This window comes from Balaenoptera acutorostrata, chromosome 7, assembly GCF_949987535.1.
Source record: "Balaenoptera acutorostrata chromosome 7, mBalAcu1.1, whole genome shotgun sequence".
In the NCBI taxonomy this organism is placed as follows: Eukaryota; Metazoa; Chordata; class Mammalia; order Artiodactyla; family Balaenopteridae; genus Balaenoptera; species Balaenoptera acutorostrata.
This window is the reverse complement of record NC_080070.1, coordinates 69,862,895-69,889,435: the sequence shown is the minus strand read 5'-3', so window position 1 is coordinate 69,889,435 and position 26,541 is coordinate 69,862,895. Positions and strand designations below refer to the sequence as shown.

General features: G+C 40.2%; 1 pseudogene; it reads left to right on the top strand.

The window, feature by feature from the left end:
• Positions 1–18,481, top strand: part of LOC114236750 (transcription factor IIIA-like) — a 76,437-nt pseudogene extending 57,956 nt beyond the window's left edge.
• Positions 18,482–26,541: the final 8,060 nt, after the last annotated feature.

Genomic DNA, 26,541 nt, shown 5'->3' with positions numbered 1-26,541 from the left:
TGGAAAATGAACGGCACTATCCCTGCAGATAAGTTAAAATGGTCTTTGAGCTTTCCACAGTAAATTTGAAGACTCCAATGGGCAGAATAAAATAATGGCAATGCCCGGGGTGGAATGAAGCACAGGTTACATACTAAGACCGTATCAGTCATCTCAAGCAGAACAAGCCATCATTTTTAGCTGAGCGTTAGCCTCATATTTTACTCTCTTTGTCTCTAAGAATGTCGTAGTTCTACTGTCTTACTAGGGAAAGTGTTTTATTTTAGAATATATACTTTAAATATTTGCAGGGAAGCATTTTATCTTTAACTATTTAACATTCCTCATAAATAGTACAAAACTTCAAGGAGATATCACAGACACTGGTGCCTGAAAGAAGAAAAAAAATTTAAATGGATGGAGCACATTATTAAATAGTGTTTCTTATTATAAAAGAAGTTGGTACCTAGTCATGTGATTCACATGTGAAAATAATTTATTAACTGTTCATGTTTGCTTGATGAAGTACTAGACATAGCCTTTATGGATCAGGAAATAGGAATATGCAGCAGGAAACAGACTAGCATAGATCAACATTGAGGTGACGTTCAGAAACTGAATGAAGGAAAAACAAAACCAATACAAATATCCTACATGGTTGTTTTACATTATATCACCAGGTAAATAAATTAATCAAATGGTAACAGTCTCATATAGAAACCAAATAAATGTATTTGGGGAAAGTTTCAGCTCATAAATTGGTATGTGATGTATGTCTCACACAAACACCTCTGAAGCTGTTCCTTTCTTCCATGCACTAGCAATTGAATGCTCAGTGGCTGCACTTGGCAAATTGCTTGTCTCATGCAGCCTTCTACCAATTTTGAGTAAGAAGAAGAGCAAAATTAGAACTCAACTGTTATGCCATTGACAAAATAATAAATAGGAACCCACCAAAAATGTGATTAAAGAACAAAGGCATGAGCAATCCAGTTCTGAAAATGTTCATCCTCACCACGCGTAAATCTAGTTTAATATTTCAAAGAATAAATACAGACAGGAGAGCGAGGTGAAAATAGTTGTCAAACCGCAGCACAACAATCTACATGCAAAAAGGAGAAGGGGTAGTTATTTTAAGAATGTCTTATTATTGCATTTGATAATATAGACTCATTCAAACTTCTTTCCTCAATAAATCTTAAATTAATATTTACTTTATTTCCTCAAAGGGCAAATAGAAGACCATCAGATAATATGTCCTAAAACACAAGAGTAGATAAATTTGTAAATTCACTGTAGTGGATGTTGAGGTCCACTCAATAGACCCCCCTTTAGAAACAATGCACTAGTTCCCTCCACAGCTGGGGGTGTTCCTGGCTCACAACCCTCCCAAAGAATTGCCTTCTGCCAAAGGGAGCTTTGTCTCCACAACAGGTGGGGGAGTAAAAGGGAACAAAAACTGAGCACCCTTGCCTCAATTTGGGAAATCTCTTAAGGGGAACACCAACTCCAGAGCTCCCCAGGGAACCAGGTCAGTCCTCTGTGGTCACCCTTTCACAGTCTGTCTATTTCCTCTGCTCAGTCCTGCTTGCTTACCTCTCTTTTGGTTGTTGTTCTGAAGAGCGCTGCTCAATACACCACATGCAGGCAAGTGTCAGTCTCAGAGTCTGCCTCCTAGGGCATTGACCTTGGCACTGGCCTCCTCCCTAATTAATTATAATTTGAAACTGCGTACACTCTAACAGGAAATTGGAAAATCTCTGCATTTTCTCATTACTTTACCATCATTTTATTAAATTACTGTGCTCATTTGTCTCAAAACATACTGCTTCCCTTTTATTCATCTTTCACAGTCTTGATCAAATTCTGATCACATCAAGAATGCAGGATGCTGACTTTTTCTTTTCTAAATGCATGATTTAATAAGGACAGAAAAGTTTGAAAGGTCACTGAGTCCAGTTTTAGTTCTAGTTTTCAAAAGCCAATAGACTATGAACATTCTATTCAGTCCTCCATTAGCATTAGTTGTCCCTATTCAAGATGTCCCTGTCTGACAGTTCATTCAGATTTATATTCCCAGACATGGGCTACTATGAAAATTGAATTTAAAAGAAATAAACCAGGAGTTATATCAGGAGCAGTGCCAATTCTATTAGGTACAATTTGTATTTTTAAAAACAACTTAAATATACCAATAAAATGATTACCCACTATCTACTCATGTTTACTATCTAGTATATATCACACTAAGTACTTTTCCCATATTGTCCCTAAACCTCACCACATACTACGAGATAAATATTATCAGTATTATACAAGGAAAGAGAAATAAGGTTCATGACTATTAAGTAACTAGGCCAAGATTGCATGTTTCATTAGTGGTAGTTTTGAAGCCCATTGGCCAAAGGCTACCAAGGATACATCTGTAGTAATACAATGCCAAGTTTATTTAGCTTGGTGTAGTGAGGGAGGACACTCCACAGGCAAACCTTGGGAGTTTCTCAATCTGAGGAAATAATGACAAGCTTTTACGGGGTATTGGGGCTTGGTTTGAGTGGTTTTAAAATGAGCTGTACACACAATGTTCACTGCAGCACTGTTTACAATAGCCAGGACATGGAAACAACCTAAGTGTCCATCGACAGATGAATGGATAACGAAGATGTGGCACTTATATACAATGGAATATTACTCAGCCATAAAAAGAACTGAAATGGAGGTATTTGCAGCAAGGTGGATGGACCTAGAGTCTGTCATACAGAGTGAAGTAAGTCAGAAAAACAAATACTGTATGCTAACACATATATATGGAATCTAAGGGAAAAAAAAGGTTCTGAAGAACCTAGGGGCAGGACAGGAATAAAGACGCAGACATAGAGAATGGACTTGAGGACACAGGGAGGGGTAAGGGGAAGCTGGGACAAAGTGAGAGAGTGGCATGGACATATATACACTACCAAATGTAAAATAGATAGCTAGTGGGAAGCAGCGGCATAGCACAGGGAGATCAGCTTGGTGCTTTGTGTCCACCTAGAGGGGTGGGATAAGGAGGGTGGTAGGGAGAGCAAGAGGGAGGAGATATGGGGATGTATGTATATGTATAGCTGATTCACTTTGTTATACAGCAGAAACTAACACACCATTGTAAAGCAATTATACTCCAATAAAGATGTTAAAAAAAAAAAAAGTAGCCTGAAGCCAACCTAAGAAAACATCTATTCCTGGGTTCCATGCCAGACTTACTTAATCAGAATCTTTGGGAATGGGCTCTAGAACCAGCATTTTAAATATGTATATCAGATCATCCCAATGCACTCCAAAGTTTAAAAACCACTACTCTACAATATGACAGCAAGGAAACAGCCAAGAGGAAAACATTTTAAAGCTACAGACATATAATTGATATAAAAATATTGAAAATAAATTAGGATTTTGATTTTTTCCTACATATTTTTATTTCCTAGGAGTGTACAAAGGATTTTAGACTGTTTCCCCTTTCATTTGAGTCTTAAACATTTTAAAATTAAATGTTAAAGATGTTAAGGGTATGAATGTCTATCAATTGAAAAGTTTCCCATCGTTGCCAAATAATAAATGATCTCTATAATAGTAAAGGGAAAAAAAAAAAAAGTTGAACTGTACAAAACAGTATCAGTTGAGACTGGTAGGTTGAGAGAAGCAGGAGGTATTTACTGATTGGTTGTGGGCTCTTAGTAGAGATATTTTAACCACAAGGAAATGTTTCCTGTAGTTTTCCTTGGTCCATAAGTCTGTCATTGTGATATATGAGCTGATACCCATTAGAGGGCCCATCAAGCAGTTTCTCAGTTGACTTAAAACCCATGGCAGTGATCTGAAAGCTGCCAATGGATATGAGCCCCTTTTACCTATTCAACTCTATCATGCTACCTTCAACCTGGGCAGATAAGAATGTAACTTTTCCCTCTTCAGGATTGGATATTATTTACCACAGTTAGATATACTGACCAGCAGTTTATTTATTTATTTTTTATTATTTATTTGTTTATTTGGCTGCTTTGGGTCTTAGTTGTGGCCCACGGGATCTTCGTTGCAGCATGCGGGATCTTTTGTTGCGGCATGCAGGCTCTTTGTTGCAGTGTGCGGGCTCTAGAGCTCACGGGCTCAGGAGTTGCAGCGTATGGGCTCTCTAGTTGTGGTGCATGGGCTCCAGAGCACACAGGCTCAGTAGATGCAGTGTGCAGGCTTAAGTTGCCCTGCGGCATGTGGGATCTTAGTTGCCTGACCAGGGATCGAACCCGCGTCCCCTATATTGGAAGGCGGATTCTTAACCACTGGACAACCAGGGAAATCTCTGACCAGCAGTTTAAAAAAAAAGTAAATTTTGGAGTAGACAGGAGAAAATACTATAGAACTATGGAAGGACATGAAAACAAGGATAAGAAGTTGATTTTTAATATCATATATAATTAGGAATTATTGAAAGGTTTTAAGGTAGAAAACGATATCATGAAAGTATTAGTGGAATGAATTTGGGAAACTATGAAAAAGGTAGTGAAGATATCAAACCCATACGTGGGGATTAGGCAAAGATTTTACAATAGATTTTTTTAAATGGTAGATATTACAGAGTTCTGATATTAATTTTACTTGAGCAATACAGTAGTTGAAAATGGTTCTAATGTCTTGAATCTAACTGACTGAACAGTCAGTGTTAGCTCTTTTCTAAAGAGGAAAGTCAGGTTGATCTGCTTTAGAGCCACTGATTTTGAAGGACATATACACTGACATGTCTGCCCTTCTCAGTTTCTCCTAGACCTTGTAAAGCAGAACATGAGTGATTTTGCATGCTCATTATAACATTAGATAGTTTTGATTTACTGTGCAAGTGGTGAGACATTCATTTCCACAATTCATCACTGTGGCCACTGCAAAAAGACAGTGCATCCCGTTCTGGAGTTAAATCTGGTGACATGGCTTGACAAAGATGATTTTCAAACATATAAGGTAATTGTGCTAAAGTCAGGATGACTTACTTAGGAGACGTTATGGTTACCTATTGCCCTGGTAAACTGCCCTACAGGTTAGTGGGTGAAAAAAACAACTACTTTAATATATCTTCTGCTTTGGGGGTCAGGAATTCAGGTAGGGCTCATCTGGACAGTTCTTCTGCCCCCTGTGGAAATGATTTGGATCTCTGGGTGGTATTCAGCTGTTGGCTGAGCCGAACTGGGGAGTCTGAGGCTGTTTCACTTATATGCCTTATGTCTTGGTGGGGATTGCTGGGGGGCTGGGCTCAGCTGGGCTTCTCTTCCTTTCTTTTGTCATGAAATGTTAGGGCCTCACCATATGATATCTCTAGCTAGGTAGTTGGACTACTTATGTGGACATTTGGGGCTCCCAGAGACCACGGTGGAAGCTGCCCACATTCTTAAAAGCTAAGCCCAGAACTGGAATAGTTTCACTGTGCCAAACTCTGTTGGTCAGTTGTCGTCGGCCAGCCCATACTAAGGGGCAGGGTTGCAAGACCCCAGTTCTTAATGGGAAGAGGGCCAAAGCATTTTTGGTCATATTTAATTGGCCATGGCAGAGTGAGAAGTTGGGTGAGACCTCCACCCACTGCTGCTTCCAACCTGGCAGGTCCTCTCCCTGCACAAGCAGCGTCCACCTGCTCACCACCCTCTGACACATCAACCCTGAAGGAACCAGTGATGCTAGAAAGGCCATCCTTACTGAGCGGTACCCATCCTGAAGCCTTTAGTATTTTTGGTGAAAATATATTATTTGACCTTATCATGGAAAAATGTAGCTTGTAAACAATGTAGAGTGCTCATATTTACCAACTCTCAAAACAACTAAATTGACTTATAATATAGACAGTTGGAACTAGTGGAAATGTCTGGGATAGCAATATGTATTTAAATAGTATGTGAACTCTGCTTTTAATTTTTGTAGATCAGATAGCCAATATATATTTCAATTTTATTTAGATAACTTTTACCAACCTCAATTTTAAAAAGAAATTGGATTCTTGAATGAGATTTTTTTAAAACAGGCAACATTTTTGGGAATATTTTTACTTAAAGATATCTCTAAATCTAGAATCCTATATGGGCAGTGTGCTCATTTAAACAAAATTTTATATATATATTATATATATATAGTATATATATGGTGACTAATTGAAATAACAGGTAAATAACACGTGTTCTTATTTTCAATCAACAATTCATTAACAAGGACATTAGTTTAAATGACAAACATGTTAAAAACAATAAATTTAGAGTTGCTGGTTTGTAAACATGTCACAAAGTTAAATTGTTAATTCTAATCTGTATAATTGAAAGTGAATCACAGTTAGAATACTGCTATTTAAAGGCTGTCATTGCTTTCATTTTAAGAAACATGTGTTTTTATGAATTATCTGTATTCATTGAACATAAAAATACCACAGATTAAAATATGAAGTCCAACTGGAATTGAAATACTTTCCTTTTTTCATAATTATTAGAGGTCTACATGCATGTTTGTAATACTGTATACTTCTTCCCTGTGTATGAGAAAATAATCTCTCTCCTGCATACATCCTATAGTTACTCAATTTTCAGAAAATGATTGTGAGAGAAACATTTTCAACAACTTTTTTCAAGTTAAGTGGTAAAAAGATAAGTTATATATATGTGGTCTTTAAAATAATTGTTGTATACAAATTATCATTTATCCTCTGGCATAGAAGTTATAAAGAAAAAAATAGAAGTTTCTGATAAATAGTCACAGAAATTCACCATTTTTACTACAATCTTTGGGTAGACGATACACATATTCAAAAATGTATTTGTTTGTCTTACCAGTTAGATATGAAACAACTGTGTATCTACCACTGTTTCTCAAACTAATTAAATAGAATTAGTGTTAGTATTTAATGAGATTTATGCATCCCCTTAATTCACTTGATAAACATTAATTGAGCTCCTACTCTTATCAGTCTCTTCTAGGAGTATAATGAGGAACAAGACAGAATTAACCCCCATTGTCCCGAAGCTCATATTGTTCTAGAGGGAGCAGACAATAAAATAATAAATAAAATAAATACATATAATTTGAGAGAGTAATTAGTGCCATAAAATTTAACTCAGACAAAAAGAGAGAGAAAGCTAGGTAGGTGGGCAGTGACCCTGTTTTAGATCATGTGGTCAATCAAGTCCTTTCTATGGAGGTGACATTTGACAGTGCTATATACATGGAGAGAGTGGACTATGCATGATCCTGCCCTCCCCCAGTATTCTATCTCTCCTTCCCTGCCTAAGTTCTTTAATGGCACTAATTAATATCATATATCTATAAATATATATCATAATATTGTATATAAAATGATTTTATTGTCTGCTCCCTTGAAGAGAATGTGAACTTCAAAACTTAAGGATGGCAGACGCTAAGTCAGTCTTATCCATCATTATATTTCTAGAGGGAGTGTTATAAATATATCTAGTTCTACAGATGAGGCAGCAAGGACTCTTTAGTGATCAGGTGTCTTAACCAAAATCATACAACCTAGTAAATAGGATGAGGAGGTAGAAGGAAGAAAGTGAACACATGCTGAGTGTTAATATGTGCCAGACATCACGGTGGGTACTTTATGTATATTATCTAATTTAATCCTTAAAGCAACTGTCGTAGGCTGAATGTTGGCCTCCAAAATATCCACATCCTAATCCTCAGAACTTGTAAATGATACCTGATAACAAAAAGACACCTTATACATGCGATTTAGCTAAGGATCTTGAGATGAGGAGACTAAGTTGGATCATCCAGATGGGCTGTAGTCCATCTTTTAAGGGGTCTTAAAAGACAGAAGCAGGAGATCAGAGAGGAGGCAGATATTACTTCGGAAGCAAGAGGTTGCAGTGATGTGAGGCCAATGAATGCAGCTGACCTCTAGAAGCAAGAAAAGGCAAACAAATGAATGCTCCCCTAGAGCCTCTAGAAGGAACAAGCCCTGTCAACACCATGACTTTAGCCCAGGGAAAACTGATTTGAGACTTCTGGCCTCCAAAGCTGTAAGAGAATAAATTTGCATTGCTTTAAGCCACCAAATTTGGGGTAGTTTCTTATAGCGCTCATAGGACATTAATACAGCAGCCCAGCTGGGGAGCTCAGGTAAAGGTTAGGTAACTTGCCCAATGTCACAACACCTCGGTAACAGAAAGTTAAGTGTTCTATTTCTGTGCTCTCAGATGGTGCTCCAGAGTTTATCATTGTAGGCAGAAATTGCTCCCCTGTTTTAGAGTGTCAAGTAGTTACAAGTAATTCTTACAGTACTTAAAAAAAGATGGCACAGTAAGTCTTTGGTTTTGTTTTGCTGGGGGTTTTTGATGGGAAAATATTTATTCGTTGTAGGTTTTCACAAACTCAGCATCAAATACACTTCTTCCATATCAGAGACCACCTGCTCCAGAGGACCAGCAGCCCTTCATGAATTAGACCTCCAGTAGCACTCGTCAACCCAGAAGTGCTCTGCTTCCTTCTCTGCAAAACGGACCTAACACTTTCAACAAGGTAATTCTAACAAGATTGTGCAGCAATAACAGTGCTTACTGGGGTATGAGATCATTCCAAAGTCTAGTACTGTAGGCTTAGAATGATTGAGTATCAGTATTAGTGGGGTGAAATAGCTGAAAATTCTGTGACGATAATTCTTTTTTTTTTTTTAACATCTTTATTGGAGTATAATTTCTTTACAATGGTGTGTTAGTTTCTGCTTTATAACAAAGTGAATCAGCTATACATATACATATATCCCCATATCCCCTCCCTCTTGCGTCTCCCTCCCACCCTCCCTATCCCACCCCTCTACGTGGTCACAAAGCACCGAGCTGATCTCCCTTGCTATGCGGCTGCTTCCCACTAGCTATCGGGTTTACATTTGGTAGTATATATAATATGTGACGATAATTCTTTAGAGGAGGCCATCAAGCAGATGCACAGCACCCAGTCCTCTTTTCTGGAGGTGAGGGCAGTGACCGTAGTCCATGCGGCTTATTTTTAGTGTGTCATCCTCAAATCAGATCCCTTGCCTTAAATGGACTTGCCTCCCCTCTGACCCTTCCTTGTTGCTTTGATAAAATAGAAGGCGCTATGCCATATGCTTCTTCATATTCGCTTAACACAGTTCTGTTGACCTTCACGCTGACATCCCATTCAGCCTAAATAAGGTCTAGAAGAGTTTATGGAGACAGGGAATTCATCTGGGTTGTTGAGCTAGGAGCTCAGAAGAGAATACTGGGACATGGAGACTCTTTCCCTCCCAAGGTGAGGTGACCTAAGAAAAGTGTACAGAGACTGGCGGTGTCTTTAAGAAAAGCAGACTACGGCACACCATGGTTGAATGCTTTAAGAGGCATAGAACCTCAGCCTCATCTTGCAACTTCCCTTGTGTAGTTGAACATGAGACATTGCTTAATTGAATCCGGGCAGAGTGGAAGCATTCATGTACATGAAGACTTAGGCCTATTTATTGCCTGGAGTCTTCTGTGGGTAGGAGAAAGGGTAGAACAGTCCACCATTGCAGAGAGACCTGAGGGGGTGAAGTGGCTTGCATTCCTGCTATTGGAAATGACAAGGATTCATAGGCCAATGGATGCAGAATAGAGTAGCCCAGCTCGAGTCTTCTTAAATGTGCCCCGTGAAAAAGGGAAGCTGCCAGCAAGAGTCCCCAGAGCCTAGCATCCACACTACAATCCTATGCATTGTGGAGATCCCCCCTGGCCCTCTGAAAAACCCACACATATGCCCTAAGAGAGCAAACATATAGGAATGCTGTCATGAAAGACAACAAAGGCCTGACTACAAAAATATGAGGGAAGACTGTTGCCCCTCTTCCTCCAATTCCCCCTTTCTCACCTCAGTACAAGAGGAAGCAGAAAACGAAGGAGGAGAAGGATGAAGGAAAGTGAAAGATAAGTAAAAATGCCCTTTCTCACAGGAAGACTTTGAGCCATGGGCCAGTCTTGAGTTGTGGAGAAGAAACAAGCTTTGAATAGAATTAGAGATTGAATCTCTGATTTAGACTAGATTGTCTTTTGAATAAAGTTGACTGAGAGTGAGTCATAATGATTGAAGAGGAAATAGAAGTGACTTGGAAGTTATGAGATTTGTATAATGTTCCATCAGGGAGCAGGGAGGGATCAAAAAGGAATGATAAGTGGAATAGTTGCTTAAAAATAAAGAGACTTCCAGAACACATTTCCATCAAATTTAGTTCACTCCGTAAACCAGTTAATCTCGTAAGATGTGGGATGGAACAGTTAGGACTTGAGACCAGACCTCCCATATTACTTTCAGGTTTTCTATATTACAGCATACATAATCTGGGCTCTAATATCCTTAGAAATCACCCTAACATGAGAATTTAGTCTCTCGTGTCTTTTATTTCCATTGAATGTGCCTCTATTATACATTGTACAGTGCAGTGACTTTAGTGGTCATCTGTCAATTCTCTTCCTGCTTTACAAAATCAGATTAACTTTAGACTTCCTTGGTAGGTGTTTTCTCATTTTATTGTTTCAATTTCTGGTTTGCCTAACTTGCCACATTTTGTTCTTGCTTGGAAATTTTTACATATTCTCATGTAATAGTCAAACGGGAGAGAGACATGGGATGATGAGAAGTTATAAGATATGCTTCCAGGAGCAAAATTTAGAGTATCTTTGATAACACAAAGACAGTATTTGGGACTTCCCTGGTGACACAGTGGTTAAGAATCTGCCTGCCAATGCAGGGGACATGGGTTTGTTCCCTGGTCCGGGAAGATCCCACATGCCACAGAGCAGCTAAACCCATGAGCCACAACTACTGCGCCTGCACTCTAGAGCCTGCAAGCCACAACTACTGAGTCCACGGGCCCTGACTACTGCAACTCACTGTAGCTGCAGTGAGCCCACGCACTGCAACTACTGAAGCCCGCATGCTCTAGGGCCCGCGTGCCGCAACTACTGAACCCAATTGCAGCAACTCCCTAAGCGCACGCACCTAGAGCCCATGCTCCGCAACAAGAGAAGCCACCGCAATGAGAAGCCCGCGCACTGCAAGGAAGAGTAGCCCCCACTAGCCACAACTAGAGAAAGCCCCCACACAGCAACAAAGACTCAATGCAGCCAAAAAAATAAATACTAAATAAAATTTTTTAAAAAAGAAATAGTAGAAAAAAAAGAGACAATATTTGTGTTTCCTTAGGGTTTATGCTTTTAACCTAAGGAGAGAAGGAGTAAAGGAGACATTACTTTGTCTGAATGGTTTCTTGAAAAATTTAAGGTGTCTTGAATGTCAACCAATAAAGAGACTGTCGATTTAAATAACTCAATCATGGTTATATGAAATAGATGGAGAATCACAATGGGAAAGGGAAAACCTATGTTCAGTCATTAAGTGGCCTAAGGACATTTAGAAGATAATTAAATAAAAGCATTTCCTAAACCTGAGGCAAATTTAAACACTAAATATTAGTAAAGCTGCCATACAAACTGTCTTTAAAGAAGGAAAGCTCTCTTCCCTTTCCTGTACTACTTGGAAATTATAAGAATCAGCATGTCTCAACTTTCCGTTTCAAGCTTCAAATCTTTTTTTTTTTTTTTTACTTTTTTTTTTAATGTATTTATTTATTTATTTTTGGCTGCTTTGGGTCTTTGTTGCTGTGTGCAGGCTTTCTCTAGTTGCGGCAAGCAGGCTTCTCATTGCGGTGGCTTCTCGTGTTGCCGAGCACAGGCTCTAGGTGCGTGGGCTTCAGTAGTTGTGGCACACAGGCTCAGTAGTTGTGGCTCATGGGCTTAGTTGCTCCGCAGCATGTGGGATCTTCCTGGGCCAGGGATCGAACCCATATCCCCTGCATTGACAGGCGGATTCTTAACCACTGCACCACCAGGAAAGCCCCAAGCTTCAAATCTTATTCCCCCACCAAAAAAGAAAAAAAATCCGAAGCATTTAAACTGAAATATGTCAGGTTTAAGGATGGCATTCTCTCTCTATTATAGTTAAATGTCATGAAAAACATATATGTCCATCAAAAATGCTTTCAGCCTACTATTTATGTGTCATTGCAGGATGGTAAAGATCTATTCTTTTCCCTGTTATAAAATAAGCAGTTCAGCAACAGAGTCAGATTGTCAAATCTGGTTGGGATCTTAGGGCTTGTCTAGATCACTCCCCGTGTGGTTGAACTCAGTAGTCCAAGGTTTCTCATCTGCTCAGTTACAGGATTTGAATCACTGACCATTTCTGCTGACTCCTCTCCAGTATACCCATTCTCTCTGGAGAACATTTGTAATTTGTATCCTGGTTCCAGATAGCATACACATTCTTCCCCCCACCCCAGATACTCCCACCCAAAAATACCAAATAAATTTTGGAATGAATTTTATTTTTCTAAATATTTTTTAGTTTCAAAATTCACAATCGTGTTGCTTTGTGAAGTACCTTTTCCCCTCCATTTTTTGTCTCCCTATTTCTTCTGCTCTAAGCCTAATTCCTTAATTATTTACGCATTTGAGCATCTTTGGACGGTACTGTGGCCTAGAAGCTGGAGGTCAGTTTTAGGAGAAATAGGACAATCTGTAGGAAGATGACAAAACAGAGAACTTAGACAATTTGACCCATTTCCCAGTCACTCAATGTGCTTCCAAGGTTGTTGTATTTTGTGTCAAATTGGCTACTCGTACCAGCATGAAAATAAGATAATTTTGATCATGTTTCCATAATCATTTCTGAATTAGATAGGGGAAGCTTAAGTCCTTTAACAATAGACTCCGAATTTAATGGCTGAAAAAAGAGACATAAAAGACTTTTGTTTCTTTTTGCGTAGTAGTCTAGGACAGCACTTCTCAAAGTATGAGAAAGAAAATTGTCAGGAAAGTAGATTCTCGAGCCCCACTCTAGATCTACTGAATCAGAAACTCTGGTGTGGAGGGCCAGCAATGTGTGTTAAACTTTCCAGGTGTTTCTGATGTACATTAAAGTCTCTGGGACAATTTTCCAGCCCAAGGAGATGTATGTTTATGACAGTGAAAGGGGGTTATCTCTGCTTCACTTAGTCATTCAGAGTTCCGAGCTGACTATATCTTTGCCATCTTTGACTTGCCCCCACGAAACAGGTAAGAGCACAGAGCAGGATATGTGGGAAGTTTCATAGGACCATTGTAGTGCTTCTTACCTACCTTCGGAGGGAATTTCAGCAAATGGTCACAGCCAACTGCAAGAGAAGCTGAAAAATGTAATATAACTGGGCATATTATGTCCAGTTACTACTAAAGAAGGGAGAAGGGACTTTGGTGGATAGTCTATGCAACCATCACACGATTATCTTTGGACAATCAGGTTTGCTGGTGATGTGTTTCATCTCTTTTCTTCTTAAATTCCTACTGATGTTGCTTTCACTCAGGTACTTTAATTCTGGCATTGTACAAGAGTATTGCATCATGGGAGCTAAAGTAAGAGGGTAATTCAAGAAAGAGTAGACAGTTAACAGTGCCAGATGCTGCCGAGAAATCAATGAAATGAGCACTAAAAATGTCCCCTAGATTTGGCATGGGGCCAAAAAATGGAGGCCGTTGATGACCTTAGGAAGGATTTTCCATAAATAAATGGTACAAAAGCTGTGTTGGCATAAACTATGTTAGTAAATGCATAGGAGATGAAAAAACAAAGACAGCAAAACATATTTTTTTTAAAAGAGATTAACAGTGGAGTGGCAGAGAGATAGGGCTGTAAGTAAGGATGATATGGGATAGAGGCATAGGAATGAGTCCATATAGATGGAAAAGATATAGTTGAGAAGGTTTGGTTGAATATTCAGGAAAGGGAAGTCGGATAATACTCCTGAAAAATTATAATGGGGTCCAAACACACAGATGAGATGAGTTACCTTAGATAGGAAAAGAAAAACTGCCTCTACTGTAACAGGAAAGAAAGAGGAAGGAGGGAAAGAGAAAAAAAAATTGAAGTAGTAATTGTGGAAATTGAGAGATGAAGTTTCTAGATTAACACAGATGGATTGCTGAGCAGTGTGAAATATGTAATTGAAGTTACTTTGCACAAATCTACATAAAATCATTGTAGTAGCCTGTTAATGTTATATTGGGTTGCTATATTAATTTGGCTGCTATAAGCCCTAAAAGTTACATTTATTGGAGTGTCTCTGTTAATTTTTTTAAAGCATTTAAAAACTAACCAAGAGTAGGGAAACTATGATATTTTATTTTTGCCTAACCCTGTTGAATTAATCTGTGGTAAGAATTCCTTAGTCAGCAGGTTTATTACAAATATAGCACTTTGTGAGATTCAGTAACTCTCTTAAGGCTTCAAAATGAACACTCATATGGGAGGATTTTAAGAGCTGACATCATTTCTCCGTATTTTATTGGAATTTTAGAAAATTCTGAAAAGAATCTCATCAAATGAACCAGTATTTCATGTTTATAAAAAAGTAATTAAGAAAACTGTGCCTAATTTAAACATGCAGTTTATGTGCCAAGAAATGAAAAAAAAAATAGGCCTTTGTCAATCATTAAACACATTTTAAAAATTAAATCTCTAGGTGCCTATAAATTGTGAAGGGACCTGGATATTTATCCAGTGCCAGGCTTTCAGCCTTGCAGTCCGGCTGCTGTCGGCCTCTGAGTGTAGGATGCGCTTTGCTAGAGCCCACCATGTGCTCTGAAAAGTTAACTTTGCTTACCAGGCGCTTACACTCTGGGCCACGTGGCATCACCCTAATCACTGCAAGTACCAGACTAGGGATAAGCCGTACACTAAATGATTCAAATCAGCCAGTCCTCAGGGAGCCTGCAAAACCTAACTAACCCCACACTGCTTGCCAAAGCTACCTACCTAGCTGCACCCCACAACTCTAGTTTGCTGTGACCCCCTCCCTGCGTGTCATTCCCTGGGTGGCCCTGCCCAGCGGCCATCTCTCTCAGTCGCGTTAAGTAACAAAACATTCAGCCTTTCATCTGCGTGAATCAGTGTGTTGTATCCCACCATCAAAAGAATTCTTACAGTCTTATAAAACAATTGGCACTATGGCCACAACCACTGACTCTTGGATAACTTCTTGCGAGACTGCTCTTGGCTCACTAATTGGCTCCAGACCACAGGGAGAGCAGTTTGGGATGGAATTTGAGCTTGGGCTTTAGTCTTACAGCCTGAGGCCACTTGAGCTGTGCTTTCCAGGCTGGAAGATTCGGAGGTTCTGCTTTTTGTCACAGTCTGTGTTTGGCAGAGACCTATTCCAGGGGACTCTCCTTGATGGTGGTGGTGTTTCTTCATCATTATTTGGGGCAGAACTGGTTGGTCTGTGTGTTTCAGGGGACTCCTGTGCAGGAAGACGTTGGTTGGCCTCCCCCCATGGGAGAGAAGTGGCAGCTGGGTGTCATTTTGATGTCGCTCAGGTGGGGGTAGCAGCTCCCTCTCTTTGTTGCTGCGTATCTCCTTGCTGTCCACAGAGAGCTTTATGCTCCCTAGACTGTCAGGAATATCACAGGCTGCACCTTCAAAGACCAGCCACCCAACCTGTAATCCAAAGGGGCCCTCTGGCTCGAGGAAACAAAGATTTCATCCCAGCAACCCCCTTCAGAACACCTGCCAGGTATCCAATTACTTAAATAATACAAGACCCCTACCCATTGTGCTTGGGCCTTAGTGAGTGCCCCAACATAACATGTGAAGGAACTGATACTTCTGATAGTGGGCTTTACTGAGCTGTCCCAGGGAGAGGCTGCAAACCCCAGTCCTCTAGTGGTGGGCTGCGAAGGCCTGGAGTAAGAGCCGGCTGCCTAAAGGCAGGCCATGAGCCCCTGCCCGCTCCTTTCCTATAACCACCTACATGGTTCACACTGAGTTATCAGACAGAGGCAAACTGAAACCACAGGCATAGGTGACTAGAAGCCCAAAACAGAGGGAAAATAATGGAATGAAAGGAAAAAACCTAGATACAGGGGGAGAAAGTAAAAAATGAATTATGTGTGTGTGTGTGTGTGTGTGTGTGTGTGTGTAATGTTTTTTTAAACAAAGGTCCATAACTTAAAACAATTGAAGATCCAAAATTTACTAAAATAATTTCTATGACAAAAAGATAAAAAGGGTGCTGATTGCCTTTTGTGCCTCTACAGCATAGGTGCTAAATTAACTTTAACAACTGCTAAAATGCACCAGTTGACTTCATGGATTTAATCATACTGGATCTCATATTACAGTTTTATCAGAAGATCCTACTAAATATAAACATGGAACCCCCTATAACCCTAGGAGAGTAACTAAACAGAAAATACAGAAAAAAGAAATATTCCTTATTTTATGTTATAGCCCTGCCTAAATTTCCCATAGTCATAATATCTATTGCCCTAAAATATTCTGTATTGGAAATAGACACTCTGAAATAATGAGTAATAAATTGAAGCTAAGTAAAGTCTTTGGCACTTAGAAACTGGCTTGACAAAAAAGGACCCAGTTAAAATATTAAAGTGGTCCAATTTAAGTTAAAACAGGGCCTTCAAGAACGCAAACTTCATATAAGACCTAATTAATAAAGGGGTGATTATGTCCACCGCCTCTCCATTTAATAGGCAAATTTTGCCTGTTCTTAAACTTTCAAAAATTGAAGAAAAAAAAAAAAAAAGAATAATGCCTCACAGTGGATTACTGCAACTTTAATACTATGGTCCCATCCATTAAGGTCCCCATTCCCAATACCCAATATTATTAAAATTACTGATGTCATCCAATTAACAACCAGTAAATATTTTGATAGTAAAAGGTTTGGCTAATATGTTCTCTTCAGTGCCTATTTTAACAGCCTCTCAGTGTCAGTTTGCCTTCACCCCCAAGGGAAGCAATGCACCTTTTCTAGCCACCTTCTAGAGTAAGGACCTCTTTGCAATTGCGCACAATCTCTGCAGACAACATCTAACTGCATCCACTGTTCTCCATCAGCACGGATATGATATTCCAGCGATGACGTCCTCCTTTAAGGACGTTTGTTAACACACTCATTAAGGACATAAAACTCCAGAATCGTTTAGTCAGTGTTGCATTCTGGAGACAATATAGTCCTCGTGTAGAGATTCTACTTACTCTCTCTGATACTGTTACTTACTAATCAGCCCGCCTTGAATGGGACCCCCTCCAACAAAAGGCTATAAAACTGGTCCAAATTAACATCGATAGGCCCCATGGGGAAACATTCCAGAATGTACATCTGGGTGGTATGTGGGGTTGGTCCAGAGTGGTTCACTCTGGGCAGAGTCTCGCCTGCCTGCACGTGGTGACCACAAGGGACCACACATGTGGTTGCCTTCTTGGCCCTGCACGGGTGCTCCCTGGGGTGCCAGGCTTTGATCTCGGGGGCAGTGTCCTTCCTGCCCGTCACTGACGTGTTCTCTGCAGATGCTGTTCACTGGGATAGGCAGTAGCCCAGCCCAGCCCCGCCCCACCCCAGCTGCCCTTGCTCCCTCCCCCACTCCCCATGGTCCCCAGGAGGTTCTTTTGCTCCTTACCAGACTCCAGAGCCAATCGCAGTAGGCCTGAAAGCTAGATATGCACCTGTGCAAGCACATGGGGAGAGGGCGTGGGTTTGTGATAATGAAGAGTGTAGCCAAGCCATCACCAGGGACTACCCTGGGAGATGCCACATCCTGATCCGCATGGGAGAACGGCTATTTATTCTTCAGAGAGTGGTGGTGATTAAAAATTCAACACAAGGGAATTCCCTGGTGCTCCAGTGGTTAGGACTCTGTGCTCTCACTGCCGAGGGCCTAGGTTCAGTCCATGGTTAGGGAACTAAGATCCCACAAGCTGCGCGGTGTGGCCAAAAATTTTTTTAAAAATAAAAACTCAACAGAAAATCAAGCTTGAAGAAACATTTTGAGTGCAAACATGAAAATCAGCAAAAACAATACGTATGCTGTTTTGAAGGTTGTAAGAAGACCTTTAAGAACAGCAGCAGCTAGAAATCCATCAGTGCCAGCAGAAAAATGAATCACTGTTCAAGTGAAACCCTGAAAGAAATGGCAAGCACTTTTGTTTCACCCGGCAGTCTGAAAGGATGAGAAGAAAAGTCTACGAGAGCTACGTATGTCAAAAGGGATGTTCATTGTGCCAAAAACATGTGAGAGAAACCTGCTAAAAAGAAAATAACACTTGAAGTATGCCAGAAAACATTCAAACAGAGAGGTGAGGGTAAGCAACACGTGAAAACTCGTGTCCCAGAAAGGGCTGTTTATCTGTGTCCAGGAGAAGACCATGGTGGAAGCTATGCAACATGCTTGCTCTCAAGAGCCATATTTTCTCTCTGCCTGAGGAAAAGCACCCGTTTATGTGTGAACATGCTGGCTGGTGCAAAAGGTTTGCAATGAAACACAGTCTCACAAGGCATGCCGACGTGAAGAAAATGAAAATCAAAGTAAAAGCATCTCATGAAAAATCGAGTCGGGCCTTTCATCTCAGTGGATGTATCTCTTCTAAAAGGCAACACCATTGAGGCTTCTCTTTGCCTAAATACAGAGAGTCACTGAATGGTATTGATCTCAATAATTACTCTCAGCTAAATATCAGGTTGTATTGTTGAAAGGACTACAAATCAACAAGCTCAGTTACTTTCTCTCAGAAGCACATTTCCCTTTATTAAAAACACTGATTTAGAAAAAAAAAATTGACAGGCACTCGTGTTACTCTCCTCAGAGGCTCCTTCACTACAGAAGTTTTAGCAACGTCTTCTCACACCTCCAGGAGTCTCATGAAGGCCATAGGTTGCCGTTGGGCTTCTGATGTTAGAAACTGACCTTGGCTCTGTGCTGTAGACCATTAGAGCAAAAATCACTGGCCACATACTGGTCTTTCCTAGAAATCATAGTTCTGATAGATCCCTGAGCCTGTGACTTTCTATACCCAGTTGCCCATTATGCCTTGGGTCATAAATGCAGCACCCCTCAATCTGAGCACCTCTACTTAGGCCTCCTTGATAAAGAATGGAACCAAGCCTGGGCCTTCTGGAATATTCCACCTGGAGGAGGGGTTTGTCTCTCCTCTCCTCAGTTTCTTGCCAGATGCCAGGCTGCTGGATAAGGTTGCCCTTCTCTCAGTTACCTTAGCCACCCGGGGAGTCCCTTGGGATCAACTGGTGGAACAGCAGTGAAACTTCATAGACTATATGGGTGGCATTGCCACCATCATAACTGATGCTCAGTGGTATGGCACTGCTTTCCATCTCCTAACTGGTATGTCCATGATAAAGGACAAGGCCCAAGAGGCAGAAAATTTGCCACATTTCAGTCATTTTAGCACTGTATGCCCTAGTCAGCAAATTATTCCATAAACATATTTTTTTTTAATTTCTTGAGTCATTGCCTAAGAGTTGTTCCCTCTGTTCAAGGTAAAGGACTCTGTGAACCACTTTGCTCACAGATACCCAAAATAGAAATCAAGGCTACACATATCTCTACATATATTAAGGCCACAATATAAGGCCCCATCAGGACACTCCTTATCTCCTTGGGTGTTCCAGACACGGCCGATAGTGATCAAGGCACATATTTCACTTCTCAGAATACACAATGCTGGGGTCCTGGACTGTCAGTCAATAAAACTCACTGCCCCAGCAGGTCCAGGCAGCTGGTTTAATTGAGAGGCCTAATGGGCTCCTCAAAGAACTCTCTCTTCAGTCAAAAAATGACAAACCACTAGGCAGTGTCTTTATGCCCCCAGGCATTAATCTCTTTTAATTCAAGGCCCCTTAGTCAACTCATACCACACACCAGCTTTAAATAAAAAACCTTCCTTTCGACCTTTCCTATATTTAAAGGGGGAATATGTCTGGCTACATGTATATAAAGATGAATTATATATGAGGCCCTTTAATAATGTCTTTTTCTACCTTTACAGATTTTCAATTCTGTTCCACCCCCATAGCGCTGGAGGCCAGATGTAGGGTACATACTCTTCTGGGACCCGTTAACCATAGACTGTCCCATGGGCCAGGAACCTGCCCATCTGACATGTGACTCATTTGAGCCTAAACTTCTACCACTCAAAAAATCTTCATCAGTATTCAGGTTATAAGGGGTAGGTAATTAATCCTGGCTCTCCATCTGATTCCCTCCAGAAAATTAAAATTATTCTTCCAGGACTATTCCCACAGACCATGTGGGCTGCTAGGGAGCTAGGAAACTGGACTTGGTAAATAAAAATGGAGATAACATTAGGAGATAATAATAAAGTCAACACCATATCCCATAATGAAGAAGCCAGACAACCCTTCATGGGTAACAATACAAGCCAGAGAAAAATTGACATCAAACAACAAAGGTCTATCAAGTGCAGCCACACACTATTTTGTTGACCATTGGTCTCGTTGCTATTGGTCTGGATGCTTTCATTGGTTTGCAATCCAGAGGCTCCAACACTCCAAGTAAACCATTGTTTCAACCAAACTTGGCAGATGCTGGAGCCCACACCCCTACAACCTGAAGTCTTCACTGGCTTGTCCATTACCAACCAAGCCAACAACTGAGGCAAAGGGCCCATGGTAATTGCCTAAATTGGAGGGCCTGCCTAAAGGCTATGCTGGAGCTCCAAGCTCAGCCATAGATATTTTAGTTGACAAACGTGACATCCTATTAACAAGATGCACCCCAAATAGGCCATGTGATTTAAAAACCTATCTGCAGTAGAATCCCTTTCATCACCCATCTGGACAGAATCTTGGACAGTTGGGAGCTTTTAGATGTGGCCACCCTTAATCAGGGATTTAATTATGTCAGTTGGGTTCTGGTGCTTCGCTTCAGTGATAGCAACTTCATTGAGGCAAGCATCATCTTTGCTAGCTGTGCACCCACGAAGCCTTGGTTTGAAAGATATTTATAAGTCAAGCTCCCAGGACCAAAATCGCCTTGATATTTTACAAGAAGCTCAGTCTTGTTATAATACCACAGAGCCACAAAAACAAAACCCATATTAACTTGAGTGGGTATCCACTTATAAAGGATACCCCCAGTGCCATATCCCAAACCGCATTGCCCTGGACCAGGAGCTTGCTCTTGAGAAGGTATCACCCTAGATGACACTACTTGGGCCTAAGACTACTCCACTGGAGGTGACTTTGCACCCTGTGACAGAGAAAACTACTCCCTGGACACTGAGACCACCATACCAGCAACACCCACCAGCTGTCTCTCCTAAGATGCTGACATGAAACAGTTATTGTTTTTTTTTTTTCATTGGATGTTAGGGATTCTGTGTTTCCTGAGTTTGCTGTTTACTTAGCTTGTGGTATGCTCCTTGTTCTATAGCTATACTTGCATACCTAAAGGGAAATCTTATAAAGGTTACTGCTCTCTGTGCTATTAAAAAATTAATGGAAATGAGTTCTTCCCCAGGTAGGTAACTTCCTCACATTGGTCCACCCTTCGGTTGGACCTCCCACTCCCCAGAGCCTTCTCCTACTTCCCTTCTTGCTCTACCTTGCCCCCCACAAGTGCCCACCCTGTGTCTACGGCCACGAAAACCACCCCTTCCCCATGGATACAAAACAAATACGACTCACCTATACCTTGCTGAACTAGCAGTTCACACTCTCCATCAACAAAACTGCTGCACCTACCACCTTGACTCAAGGGATACACCAAGATATTATTATCACAAACTACATAATTCATACTGTCACACACCTTACAAGTCCACCATGATATTGTTAGAGACCCCCAAACTTCAGATCTGTTTTTGCCATATAAACAGGAAACTTGGATACGGTTGACCTATTTATACTTCTACTTGTTTCCCTCCTTCTGACTCCCATAATAAAATGTTTTCCTAGGCAGTTTAGGGGCATTTATATGCCACTCTGTAAAAGTCTCCTCTACTACTTGGGCTACTGGAATTCTTCAGATAATTGAACTCAAAACTGATGGCAAGACAACAAGAGGTCAACTGTAAGAGAGTTTTGTTTTTGCGCTGTCTTGACCCAGTTTTGAGGACCTGACTAAAAGCTGGTCAGTTCTTCTTGAGCAGCTGATTAAGTCCACAACCCAACCACTTCCCTTATCAGGCTCTCACATTCAGGATCACGGTGCATCCATGCTAACTGCCTCAGGGTCAGGAACCAGACGAAACTGAGGACAGCCCCTATGCCCGGAGCCTGAAAAATCATCCAAATTAGCCAACCCACAGGGATCTCTCTGAACCTAGCTGACTCTCTCCCCTTTATCCCCTACAGCTATAGCTTGCTGATACCTGCTGGGGTGGTAGAGAGGGTAGTTCTTCTGTGTCCCTGTCTGGCAGCCATCTCTCCTCTGGAGTGCTAAATAGCAGACTTCTCCCTTTCATCTATCCAAATGTCCATGTGTTTTGTTCCTCTATCAAAAAAATCTTTAAATCTCATAAAACATGTAGTTCATTTTCTTTTACTATAAATCAATTACAAGAATGTTTCACCCAAATCTGAAGTTTGTAAATTCCTAGAATTGCCCCAAAGCAAAGTCACATCAAGTTGCTGAAAAATTAGATAAGACATTTCCACCTCCAATAAAGCCGTGGAACCTAAATGTCAAAAGAACCTAAATGTCAAAAGAAGATTAAACTCTTATAGGCATTGATTCATCATAATCATTTTCCTTTTTTGTCTTAGTATTTCTTCTGTCCTTCTGTTCAAATCGGTTTTATCTGTTTCCTGTAACCTCAATTTCTTTGAGTCATCGGTATTCTAGAATTGCACTCTTCAATACACTAGCTCCTAGTCAAAGTTAAATAAAATGATATTGAAAAAATTTTTCCTTAGGTACACTGACCACATTTCTAGGTCTCAGTAGGCACGTGCTACTAGTTGTGACTGTGTTGGTGGGTGCAGAATAGAATTTCCTACAGAGCAGAGAGTCCTATTGGACAGTTCTCTTCTGCAATACCAGTGCCTAGTAATTCCCTCAACTACTTCCAGTATTATTTGTAGGAATAATTTTATGGAGTATATCGGGTATTTTAGGTGAATGTTTGCTAACTGAAGGATAAGATAGGACAATCTGGGAGAAAAAGTGATGAGAAGTAAGAAACGAAACATGCAGTTAGGGAAAAAAAATCATTTTTAAGCTAAAGAAGACAGATATACCAATTATGATAAAATATTCTGTGCAATCTTGATATCTCAAATCTTTTTGAATTAATCTTTCTTTTTCTTTTCCTTTTTTTTTTTTTCTTTTCTACCAGAGATAGTGTGTTATCTTGGATTTGATCTCTACTCTTCTGGGTGGTAAATGTTTTCCTGGACGCATGTTTAGTAATACAAAACAAAAACAAAGCGAACCTATGCTCTTATGCAGCATCCAGAAGACTTTCCTGAATGGGTCTGAAAATATGCTCCTGACAATATGGTTAGCCATCCAGGCAGAGCATGTGCACAAGGTAAACAGGCTATCATGCATCCTTTAGGGTTGTACTGTCTAGCAAGTCTTGCTGAGTGGAAGTATGGTGACTTTCCCAAATAGATATCCATTGCAGCAAGATACATTCAACTCAATTCAGCAAACCACATGTTTACTTACAACATATAAGAAACAGTGTCCAGCACTGGTACTGGTTTTGAGGTAGCCTGAGCACGTGTCTGAAAACTGGGATGGTTCACCACATACCATGCTTAAGATTAAACCTTGATACATTAACATTTTATAAGATGCAAATTATTTGATCTACTTTTCTGAGCAACAGTATGTGACCATGATTATCAGCTTGTTTTTCTTTAATTAATTAATTAATTTATATTTATTTTTGGCTGTGTTGGGTCTTCATTTCTGTGCGAGGGCTTTCTCCAGTTGCGGCGAGCGGGGGGCCACTCTTCATCGCGGTGCGCGGGCCTCTCACGATCGCGGCCTCTCCTGTTGTGGAGCACAGGCTCCAGACGCGCAGGCTCAGTAATTGTGGCTCACGGGTCCAGTTGCTCCGTGGCATGTGGGATCTTCCCAGACCAGGGCTCGAACCCGTGTCCCCTGCATTAGCAGGCAGATTCTCAACCGCTGCGCCACCAGGGAAGCCCTATCAGCTTGTTTTATATATTCTTTGTGTGTGTGTGTGTGTGTGTGTGTGTGTGTGTGTGTGTGTGTGAGTGAGAATAGCGGTGTTTCTACCCCATGACACTATTGACATTTGAGGCATTTGAGACCATGTCAGTCTCTGTTGTGAGGGCCTGTTCTATGCATTGCAGAATGTTTAGCACCATCCATGTCCTCCACCTAATAGATGCCAGTAGCACCCTCTCTTACCAAGTTGTGACAAACAAAAATATCTCCAGATATTGGCACATGCCTCCTGGGTGGCAAAATAGCCTCCATTTGGGAAGCTCTGATCTATGATAATTTCTCAAGAGTATGAATATATTCATATGTATGTTCCTATAGATGTAAATATAGCGAGTAAACAGACTACTGACCGCAAACATTCAGCATTGCTTTTGGCCTCCAATCCCTCCACACTAAACCGGTCTGAGATGGTATGGCATAAAGTAAATACTCAAAACTGCAAATATCAATTCTGTGACTTGTGAAAATTGCCTAAATGGAAATAAAACCCTTGATTAATAATACTGAATCAAAATCAGCTCTGTGAAATCTATCTTTATTAACAGAGCCCTGAGTAAACACATCCTTTTTTTTAATCAACTAAAAGATATTCCTGTCAGTGCAGAGAGATTATCGTGTTTGGCCATGTCTAAGTCACTGTTTTTGAAGTGAAATTACAAGGCTGGCAAAGAAGCAATGCTACTTTTCAGAGTCCAACCAATGAGAATGATTAATGAAGCAAATAGCTAACTGAAAGTAATCCAGTTACGGTTTTCATAGTTTATCCTCCAAAAATTGATAGATTTTTTTTTAACATCTTTATTGGAGTATAATTGCTTTACAATGGTGTGTTAGTTTCTGCTTTATAACAAAGTGAATCAGCTATTCATATACATAAATCCCCATATCTCCTCCCTCTTGCGTCTCCCTCCCACCCTCCCTATCCCACCCCTCTAGGTGGTCACAAAGCACTGAGCTGATCTCCCTGTGCTATGTGGCTGCTTCCCACTAGCTATCTGTTTTACATTTGGTAGTGTATATATGTCCATGCCACTCTCTCACTTTGTCCCAGCTTACCCTTCCCCCTCCCCGTGTTTAGATTTTACACAAACCAGAAAGTGTAAATTTAAAAAACAACAAAAAAAACTTCTGAGTCTGGAATTTGGGTATGGTAAGGTCTACTTTGCCCTGAGTGCCTCTGATATCCCTTTATTTTAATTAGGATTAATTACTCATAGATAAAGCATTATGACTGGCCATATTCACACATGCATGAAGGCATTAAGGTCTCAAAATGAGGCTGCACAATCAGTTACGGAGACTCGTTGCCTGGATTGGAAAAGAGAGTAATGTTCTTCCAAATTTCAGCATGGGATCCCTTACTGGTTAATAATATTATGAATTATTATTTTTAAAATAAATCCTATAATTTTGTGTGAAAAGCCTAATTATTGTATCATAGTTTGATGTTAAAATAGTTTATAAAAAGAAGCCATTTTAAATACACAAAATTATAACCCTTTTTGTTTATATACGTTGTTTTCATTTTTAATGTGCTGGTGACCTAAAAACGGGGGATTCCTCTCCATTTCAGAGAGGTTCTGCCAATGTTCTTCTCGTTGCTTATTGTGACATTAGTCTGCAAGGCATTGGAGTAAGAGGTAATTGAACTACCAAGTGTAACAGCTGAAGTTTCAGTAACAACCCTTTGGCATGAAAGGTGAGGACTGAAAGTGTTTTGCCAAGATTGTGAGGGATGGAATCCAGAATTTAGGACTATCACCACCATATCACTCTTGGAGTCCAAAGAAATTAAAAAGGATTTAACAAAATAATTAAACCGAGCCCATGACTTGAGGAGCTTTTGTGTTTGGCAAAGGCACTTGAGAGCAGGATCTTCCTTAGCAACCGGTTAATCATGATCTCCTGGCTTGTTCATCAATATCCCCTTTATCCATTCAGATGCTTTTTTTTAATGTACATTTTGCAGATACATGGATCAATCAGTCTGTCTAGAGTTTTGGTCTGCTTTACTTAAGTAAAGCCCATTTACCTGTAATATATTAAATAGTATATTTTTCAGCATTTTAAAATGTAAAACGCATCAGGAATCAGCACTAATATTTTCTCAGATAAATCGCTGCACTGATTACCATGAAGTACATTGATGTCACTATCACTATGACAACATTATGGCAAGAACTAGTCACTCTAAGCTACCTAGTAAGAGGAATTGTCATCTATATTTCCGAATAAAATGTAACACATATTAGGACCTCTACTTTCTTGCATAAATTAGTACCTTAATGGTTAGGGAATGTTGAATCACAATTGGATGAAGAAACCATTCACGTTTATCTCTAAAGGTAAGATTTGAATATTTGAGGACTGTATCCTGTAACTTTTCAGTCAGTTAGAAAGGAAGCAATTGTTTTACCATTATAAGGAACTATTTGAGGCAATAAATACCCTTCTCTTTACCTGCTTTTTTGTTTTGTTTGTT